This window comes from Cervus canadensis, chromosome 9 (assembly GCF_019320065.1).
Source record: "Cervus canadensis isolate Bull #8, Minnesota chromosome 9, ASM1932006v1, whole genome shotgun sequence".
NCBI classification, from domain to species: domain Eukaryota; kingdom Metazoa; phylum Chordata; class Mammalia; order Artiodactyla; family Cervidae; genus Cervus; species Cervus canadensis.
This window is the reverse complement of record NC_057394.1, coordinates 34123993-34145681: the sequence shown is the minus strand read 5'-3', so window position 1 is coordinate 34145681 and position 21689 is coordinate 34123993. Positions and strand designations below refer to the sequence as shown.

The following is a 21689-nucleotide window of genomic DNA, read 5'->3' as shown; positions in this document are numbered from 1 at the left end:
AACTGAGTGTACATAGTCAGCTATCAAGTAACAAAATCAATCTATTGAAAGGATTATTATCTTTTATTAGGAGAGGCCAAGCAAAGCTGCTTTATTTTCCATTACTCTGCGGACTCATTTTTGGTTAATCTCTTTCTGATTTCCCCAATCATGTGGAGTATCAGTAAAATCCAGTCAGATTTACCTTCCTGTAAACTCCACATGAGGAAACAGTTACTCTCAGACAGGCTGAATCTCCTCCCAGGTACTCTCCTTGGGGGAGGGTATGGGGAACTTCGGTCTATTTATATCTCCTGTGCATCTGAGGACTGACATGTGAGCTGTCTGCACAAAGAATATAGTGCGATTATTTGGAGAAAATTACAGAGTGCACTCCCCCCACCCCCAGAAGGGTTGAGAATTGAGTGTTCTGGTGAAATGAGCATCCCTGGCAATACAGACCACCACACTGTCTCTAATGCTATCCATAGATTGTCGTAGTATTTGCTATCTATGGATTACAAATTTTCATACAATTAATATCTGAGAGCTCTGAGGACACTGTTCCCATCATATTCTGTGTGGTATCCACTCACCAAAGATGGCCTCTAATGAACTATGCTTCCCAATGTTTATGACCTGATACTGTCCCCTTCATATTGAGGCTGGGCTGATACTATGACTTGCTTTTTCAATAGAATGCAGTGGAAGTGAAGAAGTGTTTGCACTTCTGAGAGTCTGAGTGATCATGTAACAGGTCATATTTCTCTGAAGGAGAGACCACATGAAGATACTACATAGAAAGCGTATATGAAGAGGAGACTAACTGAGTCTGTATGGAAATAGAGAAATAGAGATAGAGATAAAAATGATAGAGAGAGAGAGAGGGAAAGAAAAACATCCAGCTGCCCCAGCATCCCAGCTAAGCCCAGCTGTCTCTGCCAGGCACATTGGTTGAAGCCATTCTGGACATTCCATCTTTGACACGGAATATGGAGCCGCCGTCTAATTGAAGTCACCTAAGGAAATACAAGCAAGACCAGAAGAACCATACAGCTGAGAACCAGTCAACCCACAGAATCAAGAGAAACAGTAGAGTGACTGTTGTTTCAGGGCACTAGATTTTGAGATAATTTATTTGCATAGATAACCACAGTATGAACCCTAAAACACTAAAATAACTTAGTTCAGCCATCTCTATACTACAAGTAAGGAAACTGAGGACCAGAAAAGTTATCCCATTTGACCAATGTTACCAACTAATTTAGAAAAAATGTTGGGATTAGAGCTCACGTCTCTGTATTCTGATTAAGATGTATATTCATCTTACTATGCTAAGTTACTTTTAATACATAAACACTTTAAAACATCTCTGTGACCCAAAAATTTCACTTTTGAGAATGCATCATTAGGAAATTAAAAAAAAATTGTGTCTAAAGATATTTATCACATATTACTTATAATAACAGTTATTTTGTTACAGGAAACAAACTGTAAGTCAAAATGTAGAGGCAGAATTAAGAAATCTTTTGTCTTTACACTTAAACAAATTAAAAATGTTTTTGAGTAGAATGAAAAACACATGATATAATGTTAAGTGAGAAAAGGGGAGCACACTGAAGTCAGAACACAAAATACTTTATGTAAGATCCGTAAAATTAGTTTTTTTTTTTTTATTTTTAAGAATAGCTAGAGAAAGCAGATTGAAAAGAATTAACTATAATTATCAAGAAGTAGTAAGACTAACCTGGAAAAGGGAATGGCAACCCCCTCCAGTATGCTTGCCTGGAGAATTTTAAGGACAGAGGAACTTGGTGGGCTACAGTCCATGGGGTCACAAAGAGTGGGAAACAACTGAGTGAATAACACACACACACACACAGTAAGACTAAAGTATACATTTTCAGCCATGTTTCTTGTATTATTTCCATATTTTCAGAATGGATCCACATATTGGAAAAAAAACTCTACTAATTTTAATTTAATGTCTTTTATTTAAAAGGCACTTTGGGGTTTTCTATGCCCTTTGAATAACACTTGTCATTATATAGTCCTTTGCTGACAGAAGAGAGAGGAATAACATTACTTCTCTTATGTGTCCTTTTCTTAACATGATCCTGATGTCAGCTTAATTTAATTTGTGTTCTTCTTGTAAAATAATGGAACAAAATAAAATGCCATTCTAGTTATTTATATATTCTTTGCTTTCCCCCAAAATCTACATAATTAAATTGTAAATAGTATTTAAAATACAAAATGTATCTTTCACTATTTTGACAAGTTGTTCAGTTGTGTCTGACTCTTTGCAACCCTACGGACTGTAGCCTACCAGGTTTCTCTGTCCATGGGATTTTCCAGGCAAGAGTACTGGAGTGGGTTGCCATTTCCTTCTCCAGGGGATCTTCCTGACCCAGGGATTGAACCTGGGTCTCCCGCACTGTAGGCAGACACTTTACCATCTGAGCCACAAGGGATTCCCCTTTCACTATATGACAAAATTAAAAAATTCAGTGATTAACTTGATATTCCTCTTCCTAGTTTCCACTTCCAGTTTTTAAATTTAGAACAGATTAGTTCAGAAAAGAAAACTGCCTGTCTCCTTAGAGAAGAAGTTACTGTTGTTGAAAGTGGGAACTAGCCTCTTATTATTAACTGGTGGGTTATTAACTTACAGTTGAGTCTTTCACTCAGATACCCATGCAAAAAACCTATTTCTCAAATGATTTATTTTTATTGCTAAGATTTTATAGTTGGTGTGATATGCATGTGTGCGTGTGAATTTGTTTCAGTCGTGTCCTACTTTTGATGATCCTATGGACTGTAACCCGCCTGGCTCCTCTGTCCATAGGATTCTCCAGGCAAGAATACTGGAGTGGGTTGCCACACCTCCTCCAGGGGATCTTCCCAATTCAGGGATCGAACACACATCTTCTGCATCCCAGGTGGATTCTTTACCCACTGAGTTTCCTGGGAAGCCCTGGTGTGATATATTGAAGAGTAAAATATCAAAAGTAAAGCTATTTTTATTTGTTAGCAATAATTTTAACTTGGAATCTGATTAAAACTTAAAAATCTAATTTTGATGTTTTTAAATCAGTTTTCAAATATAGAGTCTCCATTCCCCATTTTTGTTGTTCTTGCCTATACTTTCAACTTGTTCAGTGCCTAACTGTAACCCAGAATGGGTTTAAATACAGTTCAAATATCTGAAAAGGCTGATTATTTGAATCATAATTTTAAGGTGTAATAAGTAAAACAGGGAAGAAATACCTCTGAGGCAGGAAAGACATGGCTGGGCCCAAGGATAGCCTCCTGCTGCATAGGCAGTAGGCAGAAGACAAAGCCTCTTTTTCCTTTTGCTCTTAATGAGGCCATGTGCAGGGAGGGTTGGGATCTAAGACAGAGACTTTGTAGCATCTGAGCAAGAAACTCTGACCCTGGAAACCAAGGAGCATGTGCTTTGAGGTAGGAGATGGATATGTGCAGTGCTCTGCTCAGTCGTGTCTGATGCTTTGCAACCCCATGGACTGTAGCCCACCAGGCTCCTCTGTCCATGGGATTTTCCAGGCAAGAATACTGGAGTAGGTTGCCATTTCCTCCTCCAGGGGATCTTCCCGACCCAGGGATCAAACCCATGTCTCCTGCATCTCCTGCTTCGCAGGTGAATTCTTTACCACTGAGCCATCAGGGAAGCCCAGGAGATTGATATGCGTTGGGTTGACCTGCTGCATCCAGTTTCATGCTGACCATTTGAGATAAACTACTGTTGGGATGATGGGCTCTGACTGGGTGAAAGACAAAGCAACCCACTGCAACCCCCTTGTTTTTGTGGTCAAGGAGATTTTCCAGCCCAACACATGTGCATGGGGAGGGTCTCAAGTTGTCTTCTAGTAACCTTGGTCACATTGTAATAGAATTATCTCAGTAGCATTGGAGTTTTGAAACCCCAGCCAAGCGGGTTTCACTTAGGTATTCAATAGGTCAACACAGGGATACAAACTATGCCAGCATATGTCATTAAGGTGTTCAAGAATAGAAAAAAAAAAAAATCTCTTTATCACAGAACCTATGAACATAGTTTGAGTTTGAAACAGGCATAAACACTTTAATCTTCTTCATTAGTTGTTAATCTTATTCCTAAATCTAATCTAATGTTTCAAGATAAGTCTGTTTCCATTAGTAATTTATAACATACATGATTTCATCTTTAGATGACTTCAAGTTTGGAGAGCAGCCTGGAAGTATGTGCTGAGGAAATAAAATATACTTTGTTTCAATGATTTATACCTTCTATTTATTCTTTGTAGCCTACCTTGAATTGCATATAAGAAGATATCTGCTAGAAGTTGTAGATTGGACATGATATTCAGACAATTTCTGGTGTCTGTCCAGTTCTTATTTCTTGCAGGAAAACTGTCATGCACATGGGTGCGTCTCTAAAGCTGCATTTAAAAACTGTGTGACTTGATCACTAACTATGGATGACTGGCTCATAGGGAAACAAGTGTCAGCTGGGCCAATTATATTCTTTCCTACTGATTTTGGAGTTGGAACACAGCAATGTGGGCCAAATGTGCATGCTAGATATTGAAGGACATGCAAATTTAGTGTTCTGGGGCTGAGGCAGCCTTTGGGCAATGACTTTGGGACAACACACTCTGAAAGATAGCTCAGAGACCTGGTCCTCGGCACCCAGCAGGATAACTAGAGACAACAGGAGAAAGATAGCTGTATTTTCAATTCTGGAGACCAGCCTTTGTTCCCAAAAGCTTCCCAGTTCAAACTCTAGTTCTTGGGCCGTCCTGGCTGTGTTCCTGCTTCTGGTCTCAGAAGTCCACTGAGTTTTTATAGTCCTTTCTACATATCTTATTGTGTCAATTTCTGCTTCATGTCACCAAAAAATCTTTGCCTACGTCATAGACTTTTTCTAATTTGTAATAACGTGTAAATGCCAATTTTGCACGGGGTATTCCGTAGGAGACACTAAGCTCTTTGACTGTATGCTTCTAAGGTCAGGGCCCTTATCTTTCAATTATTCACAGATGATAGCACAGTATGTAATATAGAGGAAGCACTCCCCCTAGTTGAGCTTAATTAAATGAACAGGGGTAATCACATGAAAATTTGGTATAGCTGAACCACCCATTTTGTGATTTACCCAATTATTTTTTATATCAATGGTTTGTTTTCATATTTTTGTACTTGTTTCTTTTCATTTGTAGTCTGTACAACTGACTTGTGCCAGCCTAACTTTAAAGTGTCGATGTCATTAAATCACACATAAGGGGGAGCTTGTGTTCTCATTTAATTTTGAGTCCAGACATGTATAAAGGTCCTGAAAAACAAAGAACTCCCTACTACTAGATTAACATAATATTAGTGGAAGAGCCTAGTTCAGTTCATTTAAATAATCCTCCTTGAATGAACTATGGAAGGCATACCCCAATGATGTAATTATTATGTCATATCATTTTTAGTGTATTGATATTAAACTATAAATCATATATTTGTATTTTTGGTATCTTTGCTTAATTTATTCCACTAATAACATTTGATTGGGCACTTATGTTTAAATAATAGTATCTAGAATGATACTGAAAATTGGTACTATGAGGTGGAAATGAACAAGATACAATTTAACAAACATAAATGTAAGAACTGGCTCTTGGGCTCAAGAAAGCAAAGTAAGTATACCCAAGAGAAACAATGTATGTGGCTTAGCATACCTGAAATTGTGATTTATAATAAAAATACATATATTTGGCTTTTGTCCCTGGCACAGAGCTCCTAAAACCCTTGGAATTTCTGAAGCAGTGAAAGTAATCAACATGTCTTTTGTTATGTTAACAAGGTAACTTTTGGTGAGTTTCTAGGTAACCTACAAGTAGGGAGATGGTTGCCAGGGGAATCAAGGAAGTGATTAGAGGGTTGGAACTTTCAGTCCTATTCCCCTGAATTCCAGGGAGGGGAGAGAGGTTGGAGATTGTATCAGTTGCCAGGGGCCAGAGATTTAATCAATCATGGCTATGTAATTGGGCTTCCTTTGTGGTTCAGATGGTAAAGAATCTGCCTGCAATGCAGGAGACACAGGTTCAATTCCAGAGTGCAAAAGATCCTCTGGAGAAGGGAATGGCTACCCACTCCTCTGTAATAATACCCTCATAAAACCACAAAAGGACAAGTCCATAAAGCTTCCAATGGGCGAATATGAAGAGATTCTGGGTGAGTGTCCTGCTGGGAGAGGGTATGGAAACACAGCGCCCCTTCTTACATACAGTACTCTCTGTGCATCTTTTCCATCTGGCTATTCTCTGATATCCTTTTATAATAAGCTGATTATCTAGCGTTTTTTTTCTGAGCTCTGTGAATCGCTTTAGCAATTATTCAACCTGAAGAGGGGGGTTATGGGAACCTCTGATTTACAGCCAATCAGAAGCACAGGTGACAAACTGGACTTGCTTTTGGTGCCTGAAGTGGGGACAGTCTTGTGGGACTGAATCTGTACTTTGTGGGATCCGAAGCTATTTCCAGGTAGATAGTGTCAGAATTAATTACTTGATCAGAGCTCAGGGCTTAATGGTGTGGGGGAACACACACACACACACACACACACACACTGGAGCATGTGTGAAAAAACTTTGGGAATTTGGTTTATAGTCAGCTGCAAGAGAGGCACCCCTTTGATGTGGGAGCTCAGAGAACTTCTGTGATCATAAGAGTATTACTAGAACAATGAAGGGGGTTAATGCAGTGTTTTCCATTGACTGCATTGAATGCCTTTGGAATTTTAAATTCTAGGTGCTATGGAGCATATGGATATGTAAGTCCGTGTGTGCATGTGTGCTAAGTCACTCAGTCATGTCCAACTCTTTATGACCCTATGGACTGTAGCCCGCCTGGCCCCTCTGTCCATAGGATTCTCCAGACAAGAATACTGTAGTGGGTTGCCATGCCCTCCTCCAGGGGATCTTCGCAACCCAGGGATTGAACCTGCATCTCCTGCATTGGCAGGTGGGTTCTTTACCACTAGTACCACCTGGGAAGCCCATGTATGTCCACATGAATTGCTAAAAGGGTTGAAATCCTGTCAAAGAGAAAATGAATATTTTGGTGGGAGAGAATAGAATTATAGCTATCTTTAAATATTCAGAGATTTTCCAAGTGGAATGTGGCCAGAGACTGGTATACAAAGGAAAGGGTGGGCCTGTGGATGATAATTAAATAAGAGCTTTTTGTTTTAACAGGAGGAAGACATTTTTGATAATGCCATTTCAGAATGGCAGGGCCTGCTTCCATTAGGAGGTAGATATTTAGCTCTACATTCAAGCACACACAGAACAGCAAATATCAGAAAACTGATCAACAAACACAAATTACCTCCTCCCTGAGAAAACTCTAAATTATGTGGTAAATCTATAACTTCGAATACAAAGGATTGAAGATGTCAAATAATGTTTTAGATAGTCTCAAAGGCAGCCAGGACAGACCTATTTCTATTGGTATATCTATGCTGTTCAACCTACTTAATTTTCTGGTGCAAAATATTTAAAAATAGGTCATTAGAAATATTTGTCCAGAATAACTGTGGCTTGTGCTAATAGAGAGTTCCTAGACTTTATAGTGGCTTCTCTGGTGGTTCAGATGGTAAAGAATCTGCCTGCAATATAGGACACCCAAATATAATTCCTGGGTTGGGAAGATCCCCTGGAGGAGGAAATGGCAACCCACTCCAGTATTCTTGCCTGGAGAATTCCATGGACAGAGGAGTCTGGCAGGCTATAGTCCATGGTGTTGCAAAGAGTCAGACATGAAAGAATTTTTAGAAATGTAATAGAAAAAACAAACTAGTCAATCTATACGTGTGCCATATATCATATATCACTTACATGATATGTAACATCATATGACATGTGGAATCTAAAATACATATCTACAAAATGGATCCGACTAATAGACATAGAAAACAAACTTGTTACCAAAGGGGATGGGGGTGGTTTGGGATTAACATACAAACACTATTACATACAAAATATATAAATAACAAGGACTTACTCTACAGCACAGGGCTTCCCAAGTGATGCAGTGATAAAGAATCCTGCCCCCAGTGCAGGAGACACAAGAGACATGGGTTTGATTCCTGGGTCAGGAAGATTCTCTGGAGCAGGAAATGTCAATCTGCTCTAGTATTCTTGACTGGAAAATTCCATGGGCAGAGGAGCCTGATAGGCTACAGTCCATGGGATCACAAAGAGACACAGCTGAGCACACACGTACACACACACAGTACTGCACAGGGAACTATACTCAATACCTTATAATAACCTATAATGGAAAGGAATCTGAAAGAGACTATCTCTGAATCACTTTTCTGTGTACTTGTGACTAACAAAGCATTGTAAATGAACTATACTTTAATTTTAAAACAACTTTAAAGTACAGGAAACTATGGTCGTATGCCGCATGTCTCCCAGTCCTGTTCTGCTCCATTCTTCCTCTTAATCTATTTTTGTTTGTTTCATTAAAATGAATTAGAATCAGTAAGCACCATTTGCACAGGAACTTCTGGGAACCATGGTTGTTCCTTTGATTCATTAGACAGTCACATGGCCTTTGGTGTGTCTCCATCTGCAAAAAGTCATGTTTTTGTGGCATTTTAAATCAGAGAACAGTTGCTCTGCGCTGCGGTTTGATCCTCCTCTTCAGGGAGCACACATCACAGTCATGCTTTTTTAGAGTAAAGTATCAAAAAGCGGCTTGTCTTGTGACTTTTTGACTTCTCCTCATCCCTTTCCAGCCACAGTCATCACCCTCCTTCCAGACTCCTGGACTTGAATGTATAATTGCAGCCTGTTGTCTGCAGCGTAATTAGAGCCTCATTTGACTTGTTGCCCAGCAGGATGACGAGAGTGCTGGCTGTCAGGCGGGGTCAGAGGTCAGCCATGACCCCACGGACTGCAGGCAGCAGCCTCATCAGGATTCTTGGGAAGTCTCTTCTCAGCTGTGGGACGGGTCTGCAGCTGCCTCTGTGTCTCTGCAAATGACTCTTGGCATGAAAATGTGGACTGTTTTCAAGACACAACATCCCAAGATGCCGTCTGATTTCTTGTTTTCTTATGAAAGACATGACCATTCTGATGTGAAAGGAGCTCTTTTCTTATGCTTTCCATATAAGTTTCAAGTGGAAGCTGTAGCTAGCCACCATTAAAATATGACATCTATTTTCCTTCATACACTGAAGATTTTAAAATGATATTTAAAAAGAATGTTAAATCAAGAGGCGACATTAGGACAGAAACTGCTATGTATCAAATAGGAAAATAACTTGGATGCAAAAAAATGAATTGTATTCAGACTGAAAATCCTAAAGATTCTGTAAATAAAGGATCAATAAATCACAATGTAAGAAAAAAAAGCACATCACATGTCAGTTTACCTAATCTTATAGGTGATAAAAGAATAATCCTTAAACAGGATTTCTTATGTTTTATCTAGTGGAGATTTGTCTCTGAGGGGAATGCAGATTCAAATATACTTCTAGAGAAAGAATGTTTTAATATTACTGAAGACTCTCCAATCCTATTTTAAATATTTCACATAATTGATATTTTAAAAACTTTAAACAGATATAATGATTGGACTTGTGGTGATTTCAATGAATAAATCTGATAGAAAGTATAGTCAAGAATTTCCTGATCATGTTTTCAGGTAAGACTAAACTAAGCAACAATTATTACTAAGTTATTGTTTCAGAAGTCAGAATACAATATAAGATGACCTTGAGAAACTGTTTAATCTACAAAGGAAGACATTCAGGAGGATGGGAGACAATAAAGTTTAAACACAAATATGATAGGGGGTGGGAAATAACCCAAGAAATTTTGTTAAATAAGAGTTTATGAATAAAATACTTTTATGAAATATGCTGATGTGATATCATGATTTAGTAAATGTGTTAGACATCAGGAAGCGTTCCTACTATTTCTGTTTTACAAAAAGAGAATGTTGTATTTCATTTCTATGATTTCATCTCATTTTTCACGTCAGGGAGCTGTGGTACTCTCATTTAGACAGAGGTTAGAGCAGAATTTTAAACCCTAGAAAGCCAGGAGGTCACCAGAGAAGTCTTTTTTAGGTTTACCAGGCTGAGGTGCAAACATAGAAATCAGGATGTGGTATAATACTGAGTAAGCAAACAGGAAGTGAGACCAGTAAGAAACCTAAGGCAAGCTGAGTTAGATGGCCATGGCAGGGTCAGAGAGGAAATGAAGAATCAGGCTGTCAAACCAGAGGTGTGAGCACCAGGTTCACAGTGAGTGTGTGGGAAACCCCCGTCCAGTTCTCTGCCTGCAACAGGGGTGTATGAGACATAGATAATTCCAAAGATCTGGTCGTATGACCTCCTTCACCTGACCCTTCTGGTTAATGTTAAGAGAACTACCACCATTACATATTTCTATCTTTACAATAAAGTTTCCTTTATTGGGGACTTACTATGTGGTGGGACATAGGGTAGGGATTCATTTGTTCATTCATTCCTTTATTCTATAGATATATATTGAGCCTAGAATGTGCCTGGTATTGTGATAGTATTAGGATGTAGTTGTGAATAAAACCACATGATCTTTGATCTCATAACAAGGATAAGACAGATATTAATCATATGCTATATAACCTAAATAAATATAACTGTTGTTATTGTTGTTTGGTCACTAAGTCCTATCTGACTCTTTGCAACCCCATGAACTGTAGCCCACCGGGCTTCTCTGTCCATGGGATTTCCCAGGCAAGAATATTGGAGTGAGTTGCCATTTCCTTCTCTGGGGATCTTCCCAATGACCCAGGGATTGAACCTGTGTCTCGTGCACTGCAAACAGATTCTCTACCACTGAGCCACCTGGGAAGTCCAAATATAAATATACATACAATTAAAAGATGTGATAAGAACTATTAACAATAGAAAAGGACACTAGCAGATCTGGTGTCCTGACCTGCTCTGAGAAGGTGCTGCAATGTGAAGGATGAGCAGAAAGAGCTGGAGAAAGACAAGAGAATGGGAACTCTGGACAGAGAATGGTGTTTGGAGGATATGAGAGCCAGGGAGGTATCTGGAAGAATTCCACAAAGATGACTGGGGATGTGGAACGAGGCCAGGTCACACAGGGCCTAGAGTGTATGCTAAAAAGCAACAGGAAGCTGTTGAAGGCTTTCAAGTACTGATAGAACATGATCTAATTTTTCTTGAGATAACCCTGGCTCCAGTGTGAAGGATGGGTTGGAACAAATATACAAACTAGTTAAGGGGTCAGTGGCTTGGCTCATCATGAGAAAGACAGGGAATAATAATTCACACCATGCTCACAACCTAGTAGGATCCTCATTTTACAGAGGAGCAGACAGAGGCTTGGAGATGTTAATTTCCAAAGCTGCACACTTACAGTGTGAGAGATTAACTCTTTCATGTTGAATCTTTCTGGTCACATAACTCATTGAAACAAGATTCATAGGAATGTAGAACTGGAGTGGAAGCTTAGATCCCATGTAAATTAATTCATTCATTCAAATAAAATTTGCATGACTGTTCTAGATACAGGGGATACAATATTGAAACCTCTTCTAGTAAAGCTTTTTAGTGGATGAAAATGGTAGTAGATTAGCAAACTAGCTACCTAGATATCACTGATAAAAACAAGGTCTTGTAATAAGCAAGGGTGGAATGGCTCCTTTTGTTCAGTGGTAGTGAGAAAGGCTGGGGCTTCCCTGGTGGCTCAGAGGTCAAGAATCTGCCTGCAGTGCAGAATAAGCAGGTTCCATCTCTGGGTCAGGAGGACCCCTGGAAGAGGGCATGGAAGCTCACTCCACTGTTCTTACCTGGAGAATCCCAAGGACAGAGTCAGACACAACTGAAGTGATTGAGCATACAGTGAGAAACCCTTCTTAAAACCAGAATATGAAGCCAGTCTGAAAGAGGGCAAGAGAAAGAGCCTCTCATGCATAGAGAATTGCTGAGACAAAGACCATGAGACGGGGACAATCATGACATATTTGAGGGACAAAAAGAGCCTCAGGGTGGCTAGACCTAATATCTTTTCTTTTCCCTGTAATTTATTTGTTGAGTCACTTCCTGAAGAGTATCCATCAGTTTGGATTTTCCTAACGGCATTATAATGGTGTCATTTTATATTAACATGTTCCTCTATCCCCTGGATCTTCTGAAAATTGGCATACAGAGAATTTTGATAACTGGATTAAAGTTTGATTTCTTTTCTTAGGCAGTTATATTTCCATCAGGAGGCAAATAATATCTGCTTGTCTCTTGATGCTAGCAATTGCTGATAATCTTTGTTCAGACACCTTAGTTAAGGTGGTGCAAAACGGTGATAATATAATTTTATTATTCAGAAGTAGATTGTTTTAAAAATTGAAGATAATGTGGACAAGATTTTTGATGGAATTTTGATAACAAGGAGAGGAAGAGAGGGATTGGGGATGACCCATAGACTTTTGGCTTGAAAAGTTAGCTTGGCAGTATTGCCAATTACTGACTTGGGGAAGGTGGAGAGAAGAAGTTTGGAGTATGAAAGAATGAAAAGTGAAGGATTCCATACCTTAAGAAAATTGAAGTGTATGTGTAAGGAAGGCAGTCTGGAGCTTAGAAAACTGATCAGAACTGTATAGCATAGTTTTACTTTACACTGCTGCTTAAAGACTATTATGATTACCTATGGGGGAAGCACATAGAAGAAGAAGAAAAAAAATTTTGAAGACTTAAGAAATGCTGAGCAATTAATCCCTAAGTAGAACCATGTTGAGAGTTGAAGAGAAAAGTCAACCTCTCTCAGAAGGTCTCTCCATGTTCACTTGTATAAACTGCATAAAAGGATGTCCCCTTTGCCCCAGAGGGGAAGCATGCTAGTTTAGGCTTACTTGGGAGCACTAACCCACAAAAGGCAGAACAAGCCCTTGTGGCATACACCTAAGACTTGACATCAAGAAGAATCTATTTGTCCACAAGGCAATAGCCACTGGAAAGGACTATAGTGAGAGGAGTTATAAACCACAATCCTATTGTGCTAAGCAGAATTCTAACATGGACACCCTGGCCTTTGCACTTGACATTACACCTGTGATTATGCTATGTGGTGAAAGGCAAGCAGCAGACATAATTTAGGTTCCTAATCTTGTTCACCTTACAGTGGAGCGATTACTGAGCGAGACTAACCTAATCACAGGAACCCTTTAAAAGCAGAGAGTTTTCTCCTGCTGGCAGAAAAGAACTGAGAGAGATTCTAAGCGTGAGAAGGATTTGAGAAAGTATTGCTGACTTGAAGGTGGAAGGGGCCACATGGCAAGGAATATGAGCCCCCAAGGAAATAGAAACCTCTACTTGACAATCACAGAGACTGAATTCTGCCAAGAGTCTGAATGAGGCTGGAAGTGTGTTCCCTAGAGCCTTCAGATAACAGGGTTGATACCTTGATTTTGCTTTTTTGCTTCTCTAAGGATAGAATCCAGTTGAGCCTACCTGGCTTTCTGACCTCTGTAACTGTGAGGTAGAGTGGATGATGGACAGTGCTGCAAATCACCAAACTTGTGGTAATTTGTTACTCAGTGTTGTTGTTCAAATGCTAAGTCGTGTCTGACTTTCTGCAGTCCCATGGACTGCAGCACATCAGGCTTCTCTGTCCTTCACTATCTCCCAGAGTTTGCTCAAATTCATGTCCATTGAGTCAGTGATGCTGTCCAACCATCTCATCCTCTGCCACCCGCTTCTTCTCCTGCCCTCAATCCTTCCCAATATCAGGGTCTTTTCCAATGAGTTGGCTCTTCCCGTCAGGTGGCCAAAGTATTGGAGCTTTAGCTTTAGCATCAGCCCTGCCAATGAATATTCAGGGTTAATTTCTTTTAGGATGGAATGGTTGGATCTCCTTGCTGTTCAAGAGACTATCAAGAGTCTTCTCCAATGACACAGTTCAAAAGCATCAATTCTTTGGTGCTCAGCTTTCTTTATAGTCCAACTCTCACATCCATACATAACTACTAGAAAAACCATAGCCTTGGCTAGATGGACCTTTGTTGGCAAAGTAATGTCTCTGCTTTTTAATATGCTGCCTAGATTGGTCATAGCTTTTCTCCCAAGGAGCAAGCATCTTTTAATTTGTGGCTGCAGTTACCATCCACAGTGATTTTGGAGCCAAAGAAAATAAAATCTGTCACTGTCTCCTCTTTTGCCCCATCTATTCGCCCTGAAGTGATGGAACTGGATGCCATAATCTTCATTTATTGAATGTTGCATTTTTAAACCATTTTTTTCACTCTCCTGTTTCTCTCTCATCAAGAGTCTCTCTAGTATGCCTATGCTATGCTGGGCACTGTGATAGACTGCTAAAACTGTGCATAAACCATGCTTTTAGGGTGCAGGCCTAGGATGGTCCAGTCATTTATATATGGAAAGAGAGGAGATGGAACTAGATCGTGTCTTGAAAGTTCAACCAGATCTTCTCTTCTGTGTGAAAACAAGACACCACAAACTCCTGTTCCTTCTTCGTCTCATCCCTACACTCAAACAATACACACTTGAAAGTTACACAATGAACTGACATACAGCACTTAAACTTTGTTATACTGATACAGAATCACTGACTCAATCTGGAATGTTGTAAGATGAACAATATTAACCTTTGCTTAAAATTGTTATTAAAAAAGTTCAAAGTCTACTATAAGCACAAAATAAGTACACTATCATCCAGGTATAGTATTTTGGCATTCTCTTCTCTGTGTACAAATACGAACATGAATAGATGGTGGGGCCACAAGGTGGAAACAACCTGAGCCCCTGTATCACTACATGGAAGGTAGCAGGCTGATGAGGACACCTGCGGTGGACTATTAAGTGTCAGGTAAATTTCACTGTGTTAGACTAAGAAGTGTGCGTGTTAGTGTGTGTGCGTAAAGAATGTTGTTGCTGCTGTTTAGCTGCTCAGTAGTTTCCGACTCTTTGTAACCCCATGGACTGTTGCCCGTCGGGTTCCTCTGTCCATGGGATTTCTCAGGCAAGAATGCCGGAGTGTGTTGCCACTTCCTTCTCCAGGGGATCTTCATGACCCAGGAATCGAATCCATGTCTCCTGTGTCTCCTCTTTGCGGGCAGATTCTTTACCACTGAGCCAACAGTGAAGAAGTGTGTTTGTGAGTGTGTGAGTGTGTATGTGTAAAGAATGCTGCTGCTGCTGTTTATATTGACCACATAACAGCTAAATTTCCATCTACTTTAATAAGTATTTGGTCCCCCCAAACAAATATGATGTAGCAAGTATAAACAAAATCTGTAGTTAACAGGTAGTATTTTCTCTTTGCATAATTAATTTAAAGTAAATCAATAGCAAGCATTGCTTAAATGTAAAAAATAATTTTCTTTAGTTATAGAGTAATGGATACTATTAAAGGCTAAAAATAAACCCTGAAATAAATCTTTAATAGTAAATTAACCTAAAATGAAACACATTTTCTTACTAAATGCCACCTCTTCCCCATATTTTGCACAATACTGAAGGACACAAACTTTTAGGAGAATTCACAAGATTATATACATATGTTTTTAAGATTTATTTTATTGAAGTATAGTTGATTTACAATGTTGTCCTAGTTTCAGATATATAGCACAGTCATTCAGATATATAAATGCATTTACTATATTTAAATATATATGTAGATATATAATTATACATTACATAAATATTATATATTCAAATATGTCAAATATGTTTATATATAAATGTTATGTTCCATTGCCAAATCATGTCTAACCCTTTGCTACCCTATGAACTGCAGCCTGCCAGGCTTCCCTGTCCCTCACCATCTCTTGGAGTTTGCCCAAGTTCATGTCCATTAAATTAGTGATGCCATCCAACCATCTTATCTTCTTATGCCTTCTTCTTCTTCTGCCCTCAATTTTTCTCAGCATCAGGGTATTTTCCAATGAGTTGGCTATTCACATCAGGCAGCCAAAGTATTGGAGCTTCAGCATCAGTCCTTCCAATGAGTATTCAGGGTTGATTTCCTTTAGGGCTGACTAATTTCATCTTCTTGTTGTCCAAGGGACTCTCAAGAATCTTCTCAAGCATCACACTCAAAAGCATTAATTTTTCAAATCTCAGTTGGAAGGCATCAATATATAACCACAGTTCAAAAGTTTCAAACTACAGTTAGAAAGCATCAATATAACATATAAATGTTATCAGTTCAATTCAGTCGCTCAGTCATGTCTGACTCTTTGCAACCCCATGAACCACAGCACGCCAGGTCTCCCTGTCCATCACCAACTCCCGGAGTCCAACCAAACCCATGTCCATTGAGTTGATGATGCCGTCCAACCATCTCATCCTCTGTCATCTCTTCCTCCTCTTGCCCTCAATCTCTACCAGCATCAGGGTATTTTCAAATGAGTCAGCTCTCCGCATCAGGTGGCCAAAGTACCGGAGTTTCAGCTTCAGCATCAGTTCTTGCAATGAAAATTCAGGACTGATTTCCTTTAGGATTGATTGGTTGGATCTCCTTGCAGTCCAAGGGACTCTCTAGAGTCTTTTCCAACACCATAGTTCAAAAGCATCAATTCTTTGGCTCTTAGCTTTCTTTATAGTCTAACGCACACATCCATACCTGACCACTGGAAAAACCATAGCCTTAACTAGACAGACCTTTGTTGGCAATGTAATGTCTCTGCTTTTCAATATGCTGTCTAGGTTGGTCATAACTTTTCTTCCAAGGAGTAAGTGTCTTTTAATTTCATGGCTGCAATCACCATCTTCAGTGATTTTGGACCCCAGAAAAATAAAGTCAGCCACTGTTTCCCCATCTATTTGCCATGAAGTGATGGGACCGGATGCCACGATCTTAGTTTTCTAAATGTTGAGCTTTAAGCCAACTTTTTCACTCTCCTTTTTCACTTTTATCAAGAGGATCTTTAGTTCTTCTTCACTTTCTGCCATTAGGGTGGTGTCATTTGCATATCTGAGGTTATTGATATTTCTCCCAGCAATCTTGATTCCAGCTTGTGCTTCCTCCAGCCCAGCATTTCACATGATATACTTTGCATATAAGTTAAATAAGCAGGGTGACAATATACAGCCTTGACATACTCCCTTCCCGATTTGGAACCAGTCTGTTGTTCCATGTCCAGTTCTAGCTGTTGCTTCCTGACCTGCATAAAGGTTTCTCAAGAGGCAGGTCAGGTGGTCTGGTATTCCCATCTCTTTCAGAATTTTCCAGTTTATTGTGATCCACACAGTCGAAGGCTTTGGCATAGTCAATAAAGTAGAAACAGATGTTTTTCTGGAACTCTCTTGCTTTTTCGTTGATCCAGGAGATATTGGCAATTTGATCTCTGGTTCCTCTGTCTTTTCTTTTTTTTCTTTTCCTCTGCCTTTTCTAAAACCAGCTTGAACATTTGGAAGTTCACGGTTCACGTATTGCTGAAGCTTGACTTGGAGAATTTTGAGCATTACTTTATTAGCGTGTGAGATGAATGCAGTTGTGCAGTAGTTTGAGCATTCTTTGGCATTGCCTTTCCTTAGGGGAATGAAAACTGACCTTTTCCAGTCCTGTGGCCACTGCTGAGTTTTCCAAACTTGCTGGCATATTGAGTGCAGCACTTTCACAGCATCATATTTCAGGATTTAAAAGAGCTCAACTGGAATTCCATCACCTCCACTAGCTTTGTTTGTAGTGATGCTTCCTAAGGCCCATTTGACTTCACATTCCAGGATGTCTGCCTCTAGGTGAGTGATCACACCATCATGATTATCTGGGTCATGAAGATCTTTTTTGTACAGTTCTTCTGTGTTTTCTTGCCAGCTTTTCTTAATATCTTCTGCTTCTGTTAGGTCCCTACCATTTCTGTCCTTTATTGAACCCATCTTTGCATGAAATGTTCCCTTGGTATTGTTGTAGTCACATGTTCTGGGAAACAAACTCACTCAGAAGGACAGTGCAGATAGTGGAGTGCAGTTTATTACACCAGCGGGCCCAAGGCAGAGTCTCCTCTTAGCCAAGGACCCCGACCTATTTTTGTGAAAACCTTATATACCCTAAGTGCACTTGCTCAAACCCACCTCCCCAAATTCCTTGAAACTAGTCTGGACAAGGTAAAAGAGAGATAAGATCAAAGTTAACTCATGATTCATGTGTCACAAGACTAGATAAGCAGTGGAAAATCAATAGGACTGTGGTCATATCCCGATAAACATAATGGAATTTACAACTTTGTTCTGTTACAGAGATAATTAGCATATTCTTTTAGGCAACGGAGAGTCCAAGTCCAAGTCCTGAGGCTCTTTTATCCGGGGGTCTGGTTTCCCATCGGTATGCCATTTCTATAGACACCAGGCACAAAGTTCAGAGTCCACTGGGAGGGTGACCATGCATGTAGCCTAATGTTCGCAGCCTGGCCTAAGATGGAGTCCAGCTCTGTCTGTTTCCTCCTTCAGTATGTCTAATTTTCTTGAAGAGATCTCTAGTCTTTCCCATTCCATTGTTTTCCTCTATTTTTTTGCATTGATCGCTGAGGAAGGCTTTCTTATCTCTCCTTGCTGTTCTTTGGAACTGTGTATTCAAATGGGTATATCTTTCCCTTTCTCCTTTGCTTTTCACTTCCCTTTTTTTCACAGCTATTTGTAAGGTCTCCTTAAACAGCCATTTTGCTTTTTTTGCATTTCTTTTTCTTGGGGATGGTCTTGATTCCTGTCTCCTGTAAAATGTCACGAACCTCCGTCCATAGTTCATCAGGCACTCTGTCTATCAGATCTAGTCCCTTAAATCTATTTCTCACTTCCACTGTATAGTCATAAACGCTATAGTCAAATATATATATATATAGAGAGAGAGATAAAGAATAAATATATATACATTCTTTTTCATGTTTGTTTCCCCTATGATTTATTACAGGATATTGAATATAGCATAATATTTTTATTGTTAGAGGAATTAGGAGCTAGGAAAAGTGAAGCTTGATGTTTGATAAATTCAAATGTACTTTATTAGATAAGTATGTTAATGATAAGATTGATAATAATAATGTTATACTATTATTTGATTTTCCTTTGGGTTTTATTTCCTGATTCATTTGAGTCTTCTCTGAAAGTATATGTATCTCCTTAACAAGATTTCACTTTGATTTCTCTAGGCTGCCCTGCCAAACACTCCCTCCTTCATAATATCGTCCCCTCTGTCCATATTCAATGAGCATCCATTATGGGTCAGGCACTGTTAGAAGCTCAGACATTGTAATGTGAACATGATCCCTGACCACAAAGAACATTAATTAGGTCTGCTGAATAAAACAGACAAGTAGCAATAAAGTGACAATTATAATGCAGGACGCTGCACCCTAAGATAGAGAGCAAAAAGGATGCTAAGGAAACACAAATGTCAGAGGCAGTCAGGTCAGACAGAGGAGGTGAGAACACATCCCCAAAAACCTATGTTGGAACTCCAAGCACTGATGAAGAGCTGGCCAGAGTTCAGGAAGTTTCCCAGAGGAGAGTACAGCAGAAGTCCCAGGTATAATGCAGGGCGTCAGAGCTGGAGATGGAAGCAGGAAGACAGGACCTTATAAGCCGTGGACCTCACACGCCTTGTTAAGAACTTTAGACTTCAGCCCAGGAATAATGGGGGAGCTAAGAAAGGATTTTAAGCAGGAAAGCAACACATTTTGTCTGTGTGATAGGATGAAGTACGGAAAGTGGAGGTCGGCTGTCTGATTACAAGTGGTGGGAGGAAGCTAGGAAGAGATAAGGATGGTGAAACTAGGGTACCGGCTGTGGATATGGAAGAAGTGAACAAGTTCTAGAGACTTATAAACGGTATCAATCGGATTTTTTGACTTTAGAAAAAGAGGTGGGAGTGGAGGTCTTTTTGTACTTTATAATCACGTATTTCAAGACTGAGTGGGTTTCTATGTCACTTGAGATCAGGCCCTTATTTTTAATGTTAGTCCCTTGCTGCTGCTGCTGCTAAGTCGCTTCAGTCGTGTCCGACTCTGTGTGACCCCATAGCTGGCAGCCCACCAGGCTACGTCATCCCTGGGATTCTGCAGGCAAGAACACTGGAGTGGGTTGCCATTCCCTTCTCCAATGCATGAAAGTGAAAAGTGAAAGTTAAGTCGCTCAGTCATGTCCGACTCTTCGCGACCCCATGGACTGCAGCCTACCAGGCTCCTCTGCCCATGGGATTTTCCAGGCAAGAGTACTGGAGTGGGTTGCCATTACCTTCTCTGGCTAGTCCCTTACGTAATCCCAAATTGGGAATTCTAGTCCTATCTCTGACCTGTGCAGGAGTGCACGCTAAGAAGCTTCAGGTGTGTCTGATTGTTTGTGATCCTAAGGGCTGTAGCCCACCAGGCTCCTCTGTCCATGGGATTTTCCAGGCGAGAATACTGGAGTGGGTCGCCATGCCCTCCTCCAGGGGATCTTCTTGACCCAGGGATCAAAATTGCGTCTCTGGTGTCTCCTGCATTGGCTGACAGGTTCTTTACCACTAGTGCCACCTGGGAAGCCCATCTCTGAGCTACATAAAAGTAAAGAGAAAAATCACCCAAGCCTCTGGGTGCTGTCCTACATTTAACCTTCCCCTTCCATCTGGGCGCCAGAGCAGTCCAAGTTTGAGTTTCAAAAATCTATCTGTTCCAGTGGATAACTGTCCTTCATTCTTGTTAGGTATTAGGAGTTTAAAAGTTGCTCATAATTGGAGAGAGTAGATCTTAGTGTATCCTAACAGATGGAGGATTTGTGCAAATTTTTTTCCCCGCTCCTTTCAGACTCACTCTGTAGTCTCCATTACTCCTTGTAACAGCAACCACATTTTCAAGCAATGACAGCTATGAAAAAATAAAACTATCAGTCATTGTCAGATACTTTATAAATGGAGACAGAGGAGGGGTTCTGTTCTCCATGCAACAGGACAGAGGAGAAAGGTCAGTGATATATCATGTGGTATAGGATTTCCCCTTAAGCAATCTTCGGCTAAGACTTGCTCACAGTGTGGAAGCTTTTGTCTGAACAAGGACGCTGGCGACTGCTCCTCCACTGAAGGCGATAGATATTTTTTAAGTCTCTGCTCTGTACAGTATTGAAGAAAGGAAAGAATGCTTCTCAAGTGGATTTGGAAAAAAAAGTTAATTTTTGCCATTGATGATGGCTGGGAACTAATATTAACAGTTGTTTAACTTATGAAAAATTAATTAGGTGACATAAATTATGTATGTGGGAAAAAATATCTATCAATGGGTGGTTTGAGGATTTAGAAGAGCACTGACATTGATAACAAAAGGTATTTTGTGCAGCAGGTCACGTTTCGGGTGGGTTTCTTTCTTCTTTTGTGCCTGAAAAGGATGAATACGGAATTGTTCTTAGGCAACTCCCTGGTAGTGAGGGAACCAGCCATTTCCACAGAGTTTATCATTATGTTCTTGTCTGCTGTTTGGATGCTTAGAAGGCAATTGACAAAAATTAAATAGAAAAGTCAGAGAACTGAACTGGAATGTCTGAATACTGAACCCGTGTGCCTGGCAACGCAGCGCAGCCTCACAATGCGTCCTTCTTCCAGATCTCTTGAGAAAAGAACAAACACAGTGACCCAGAAATTGAAACCCATACATGCAGTGTAAAAAGTAAATTTACAGATGCTAACGGATGTTAAGGTTTAGTTTTTAAATTTTGT

The 21689-nt window shown here is 39.9% G+C and overlaps 1 long non-coding RNA gene across 1 annotated transcript; it reads left to right on the top strand.

Moving 5' to 3' along the window:
- Positions 1-549: 549 nt before the first annotated feature.
- LOC122447548 lies at positions 550-20465 on the top strand. The gene is made up of 3 exons (XR_006271273.1): positions 550-563; positions 15170-15180; positions 20320-20465. It is a non-coding gene; the product is annotated as an uncharacterized LOC122447548 (long non-coding RNA).
- Positions 20466-21689: the final 1224 nt, after the last annotated feature.